The following is a 6,607-nucleotide window of genomic DNA, read 5'->3' on the forward strand; positions in this document are numbered from 1 at the left end:
TTGTCACTACAATTATCATAACTTTCAGTGTAAGTAATATTTTCAGAAATAAATAACACAAACTTAAAGATGAATGGAATCTTCTGATGGAAAGAAATTATAAGCAGATTAGCCTGAATAAGCATCTGTGGTAAAGTAAAAAGTCATTCAGTTTTCTGCTAACTAGAGAGTCAGGGGTATAACCCACCTGCCTGAGAAAGTTTTGAGGACATGGCCATGAAAAAAACCCCATTGTGACATATACATAAATGTTACCTAGGGTGTGGGTTTTTTTGCTATGTCACTGGCTGAACTTCTTACTTTTTTGCAAAATGAGAAAAAAACCCAACCCTAAATGATCAGCAGTTTGAAACACATCCTTCTCCCTCCATGTTTCTGGGTTCCAGCTCCTATTTTCCTGCATTCCCCATGATACATATCAATGTCTGCTCATCTTTTGTCTTACTTATGTTCTAGGCAATCAACCAGTCACATCAGAGTTTTATGCCCACGACCACCACTATTGGTTATGGGCCACCACCTGACATTCACCTGGCCAGCAGTGCAGCATCCTGGCAACTTGAAAATTTGAAAATATTTCACAAGAGAAGGAGAAGACATAATTTTGGATCCAAAATTGTCTAAGCTTAGGGTAATTTCTTATGCTTCCCATGATATTTTAAAAATCCTTCCCTCTGCCCTAGTTGTGTCTCTTTCCTCTACTTCAGAAGAGACTTCATAACAATTTTAATAAGTCATTCTTTATGGAACCCAAACCTAAAAAGCCTGCTATTAACAAATAGCTTGGGAATACCTTTTATGTAAATGAAGACATCTGGAAGGAAATAAACATGACCTAAAGAAATATGAGCTATGCCGTAACTTGATGCAAATGAGCATCACAGTCTTTGAAGGCATGGCTGGTGCTACACTCATGTCTACCCCTCAAGAGTACAATGAGTTCTGGTCATATTTACAAGGTCCTTTAATTCAAAGATTATCATTTACAAAAGACCTAAAAGATTCCTTGTGCTTCACCAATGATGTCTCTCCTCAACACCACTATTGCAGACTCCCTTAGAAGTTAACAAACACAAGCTAAATTGGACCAAGAGGGAATAGGTACAAAACTGATAGGCTTAGATGAAGAAAACCTGTCTCTTGAAGAATAAAACGTTTTAACCAGTAGCTATTTTAAGCTCAGAAAGATGGATCTTTCACGTAGCCAAGTCCTGACTGAAAGTCAAGATTTCCTTCACCTTGTCTTCTCTTTCTCGGCTTGTGCCGTTTAAAAGGGCCGCTCCAGTGTCAATAAACCTGGCATGGTGGCAATAGCTCCCACTCTGCTGATACAACTGCATAGCCAAGAACTTCACTTTTATATAAGGCTTAGCACCGGTGACATAAGTGACAAAACTTACAAAGACATTTACAGTATTTGATTTCCCTTCTATGTCAAGTAAGGTTTGGGTTTTGATTTCTTTAACAACCAGTTGTTAAGTACTGTTACCTCAAAACCACATCAAAATCAGAAATTTTCACATAGTTCAGTCAGCAGGAGACAAAGTTTGTGTATTTAGGGAGACAGTAAACTGGTGCCAGAGATACATATAACAGTCAGATCTTGCTAAAACCGAACAGCAGCAGAAGCCTGCCAAAAGCCATTTCATTTCTGTATATATGAAGTGAGGCGATTTATTCAATCCTAAAATGAGTCATTATAAGCACAATTAGCAAGCGGTAGCAAATTCTGCCTAGATCTGTGCTGGGATAGAGCTTAACTTTATTCAAAGCGGCCCACGTGGCTCTGTTTCAGATTGTTGAAACAGTTCTGATAACGTTCTGATAACAGACCAATGTTTTGGCTGAACAGTGCTCAAGTGGCAACAAGGCTTTCTCTTTTTCTTCACTGCCTCAGGGAGTAGGCTAGGGTGGGCAAGAGGCTGGGAGGGGAAACAGCTAGGACAGCCGACCTCAGCTGACCAAAGGCATATCCCATACCATATAATCTTATGCTCAGCAATAAAAGCTGGGGTAGGAGAAGAACAAAGGAGGTTTTCTACTTCCAAGGTGACCATTGCTGAGAGACTGGCTAGGCACTGATGTCTGGATGGAGGTGGCGAGTGATCTCCTCTACTTTTTTCCTCTCTCCTTCACTTGTTAAATTATCTTCATCTTGGTCCATGAGTTCTTTTGCTTTTGTTCTTCCTATTCTCTCCCCAGTGCCGCTAAGGATGGGGGACTGAGCAAGTGAGCAGCTCTGCAGCTGCTCAGATGCTGGCCAGGATCAACCCAGCACAGAGACCAGCACTGAAATTTATAGTTAGGAAGTTTATAACTTTTAAAGGTCATTTCTTTATTAAATGACAAATATTTTCTTTCATGAAAAGATTAACTAGTACTAGATGACTCTAAGGCCTTCTGGCGCTCACAGGCCACTGCTTAAATCCAGCGTATCATGACTGGTTAAGTCCTTCAGTGAGCTTCTGTAAAGAGCTGTTAACCTCAAGAAGAGCTCCGACCCACATTTTCTGAGTCTAATATCGTTCTCAGCTTGTTCTCTTGGTTCTTACTTCTCCCAAACTTTTCCTGTGCTTGCCAGTCCAGACCAGTGCACAGTAGCGTGCTATCCAAATCACCCCCTTGTGACAGTTGTATCTGTTTTACAGAGAAGCCCTTACAGAGGTCACCTGGGGATTCTCCCCAAAAGAAGACGCTCACCTCATCCACTCTCCAAAAAAAATTGTTTATGCTAAGGAGAATAAGGAATGAATGAAAATGTCACCCCCTTCACTCCCATGATCTGTTTTTTTCTTAAGTAACAACACACATACATCTTCAAAGACAGCATTAGGAAATGGAGAATTATCAAATGAAACCACTGGTATACAGCTGGACACACTGCCTATTTCTTTACTATAATACGAAATGACCTGCAAAGGCTTAGAATTCAGCATATAAGAAGCTAATTCACTGAAATAAATTTATATTACTTTGATATTAGTTCTTACTCTTATTTAACCCACAATGTACCACAATCATTCCGCTGTATCATAATGGCTAACATTTCACTTGGTTATTAAGTTAGAACCAGATAAACCATAGAACAATAATTACATAGGCATTAGTATCTTAGCTTACATATCACAAACACATTATTAATAATAATAATGAGTAGCCTGTTAATTCATCAAGGTGTAGTTAAACTCAGTATTTCCACATTTCAACTGTGATATGCATAACAGCTTTTAAAAAAATCAGAATAAATGCTGGATTGCTATCTCAGTAAAGTTAAGAATATGTTTTTAAAATATGGGGTATCTAACAGAAACACTCCTATTTTTTAACAATATACTTTGTGGAATATCGCAACAGATTTGACTGTGCTGTAAAATACGCAAGAATGAGTCAAAAAATACAGACAGGAGTGCTACCTTGCCAACTGAATGGATTTATTACCAGCCATCCAGACCAATTAATAAGGGGTTTGATCAAAAATATGAAGATATGTCACTAATAAGAACTTTCAATGACACTAGACAGAACATGATATGAAAAACAATAGGTACTCAGTTATAACTAAGATATGAGCATGTGTGATGTGTGCTACTTCAGTCAAGGTAGAAAAGAATCATACATATAAATCATCTCATTAAGTTGGAATATTTTTTGTTCAAGTTTTTTTTTTTTATCTGCTCATGTATTTCTTTCAAACTAAAGAAGTTACAACTCCATGCAAATACAAATGAAATGGTCTTTACTGTACATAACTATCATCAAAATACTGTAAAAGATAAAGGTATTCATAATTCTTTTCAATGCCAAAAAATATGACCATGCATACTGTTTTTTCCTACTTCAAACACAATGACAGAGCTGGAATTCTGGTTTTACCTAGGTTAAGACAGCTTCATTTTACAAATGCAGTTTGGTAATACAGTATCTGTCTGCTGTAGTGACAGATTTAAAGAAGAGTTTTTCAGAGAGTAATTCCTTGTGCTTCCAATGCACTATCTGACCTTATTTCTACCACCCACGTTTATAATGTAGCTATTTAGCCACCTATGCCACTAATTTAACACATATTGGGTACACGCATCTTGCAATAGAATGAAAATGTGCTTTTAGAAGCTGTAACTTAAATGTTTTCTGAAAAAAATAAAAGCATTAATTACTGAAACCATCTTGACATGTAGATAGATTACACAGATCTAAGGTTACTGCTGTAGGGCTTGTTCTTACTCCTTATGCAACATATCCATATCCAAGATCATAATATAAAATATTTGGATTTTTAAGAAGTCTTTTAAACTTGTTTTAAAGTGCTTAGAATCTATGTAAATAACAACAACAGAACTAAGCTGCATAGACAGACCTTATCATAAGTTCTATAGTAAAGAAGTACTTGAAGAAGTGCTGCCTTAGAAGAATCAATCACAAAGAATCTTTTTTTTTAATTTTACTTGGACAGTGGGAATTAAACAATGGAACAATGGTCTCCCCTCCTTCTCTGCCTAAAGTGGAAACTTATGGCATCTGCAGTCATATATAGGTTTCCAGAGCCAGTAAATCGGACTCTTAATTGTGGATGTAAATATGTAATTCATTTCTTTTATAGTAAAACTACCTCTTCAAAAGCACTTCAGACTTCCAATTTTAAGAATATTTAAAAATAAAATCTTCATTGAATACAATATACATGTAACTTTTCATTCTAAAGTTAGAATTATAAATTGGTTTAAATACTAAGCGGTTAAATACAAGGAATGTTTATATACTTAACATGGAACTTTAGATGAGAGAGAAATAGCCATTCCCTCCTTTAAAATGTGAGATGGAAGTCCATCTGAGTCAAAGATGCAGCTCTGTGGAGAGAACAACCTGAAGGCAGCAGTCACTGAACCAAAGTCATCTTCAAGTACAAGAAGCACAAAGCGGTCAACATATTCAGTGAAAACTTCCAGCTCTGGCATTTTGGTAAAAATTATGAGAATTCATACCTAACCTAGCAGACAGGACTAGAAGGTGCATTTAAAAAGCATCTCATTCAGGTAACTCATATACTCAAATAGCCCTGTTCTCACTTCATAACAGCGCCTCCACTTCAGATCAATGGCCCTTCAAATGAAGGTCAGTGTGATTTCTGCACTTTTTCACATGCTCCTCAGAAACAGCTGAGCTGTTTTCTACATAGCATTTCCAAACAGGTTCAACAGAAATTTTCAGCCTGAAAGGTTAAATATTCAGAAAATTCTGGAGGACTGAAAACAAGTAATAGGTCATCTGTTACATTATCTGACACTAACAGCACAAGGATAGTAAAAGAACATTTGTTATGTTACAGTCAGCAAGGTCATGGACTTTTGTGGCAGCTTTAGCACAGAATGAAACATCGGGACCGAATTCAGAATGAATTTAGAACACAAAACAATTCTTAATATTAGACATGTGGAATATTACTTTTTTCCATTTATACCTTTTTTTTTTTAAAAAGTGCATATTGCAGTGTTAAGAACATGACCATTTCTATGAAATATTATTCCTACAGTATATCAAAGAATCACAAAACTATCAGCTAGAGTGGACCTCTGGAGATCATGAGCTGCAGCACACCTATTCAAGCAGGGTAAGATAGAGCAGGTCGCACACGACCATGTTCAGTTCGCTTTTGAATATCTACAAACAGGAAGACTCCACAACCTCTCTGGGCATCCTGTCTTAGTGCTTGGTCACTCTCACAGTAGTGTTCCATGATGTTCAGATGGAACCTCCTGTGTTTCGGGTAGTGCTCATTACCTCTCATCTTGCAACTAGGCACTACTGAAAAGAACCTGCCTGTGTCTTTTTCACTTCTTCCAATCAGGTATTCGTACAAATTGATAAGACCTCCCTGAGCCTTCTCCAGGCTACACAGTCCCAGCTCTCTCAGCTTCTCGTATATCAGAGGCTCCAGTTATTAATCAGCTTTGTGGGTTTGCAGTGGATTTACTCCAGTAGTTCCATCATTTTCTCATACTGGGGAACCCAGAATTGGACCCAGCACTCCAGACGTAGTCTAGACACTACTGAGTAGAGAGGAAGGATCACTGCCTCTGACCTGCTGACAATGGTCTCCCTAATGCAAGGCAGGATGCTGTTGGCCATCCTTGCCATGAAGGGACATCACCGACTCATGGTCTGTTTGTTGTCCACAATACCTACTGGTCCTTCTGTGTAAATGAGACGTAGGACTTTGCATGTCCCTTTGATGCACTTGATCAAATTCTTTTCAGCACTTTCTTTCCTCAGTCTGTCCAGGTCCCTCTGGACCATATGTTTATCTCTAATTCCATGTGACTCAAAAGTAGTCTCGAATTCATGGCCTAATATATGAAGGATGGAGTCACAGCCCTCTGGGAACTGGAGGCAGAACCAGTGCTAATTTTATTAGACTCAAGTTTACCTTCACATCTCTTGACTATATACTCTGACAGGAAACGTGTAGAAAAGGTGATGGAAAATAGTAACTGGAACACTTAACTTCTAATTACATCATCTGAAGACTTGGTGCAACATGCATTTTTAGAGGGCATGCCTAAATCAAAAGTCTCTAGCTGCAGCATTTCCCTTTCAAACACCTACAGCATTC

Source organism: Cuculus canorus, chromosome 1, assembly GCF_017976375.1.
Source record: "Cuculus canorus isolate bCucCan1 chromosome 1, bCucCan1.pri, whole genome shotgun sequence".
Classification (NCBI taxonomy): Eukaryota; Metazoa; Chordata; class Aves; order Cuculiformes; family Cuculidae; genus Cuculus; species Cuculus canorus.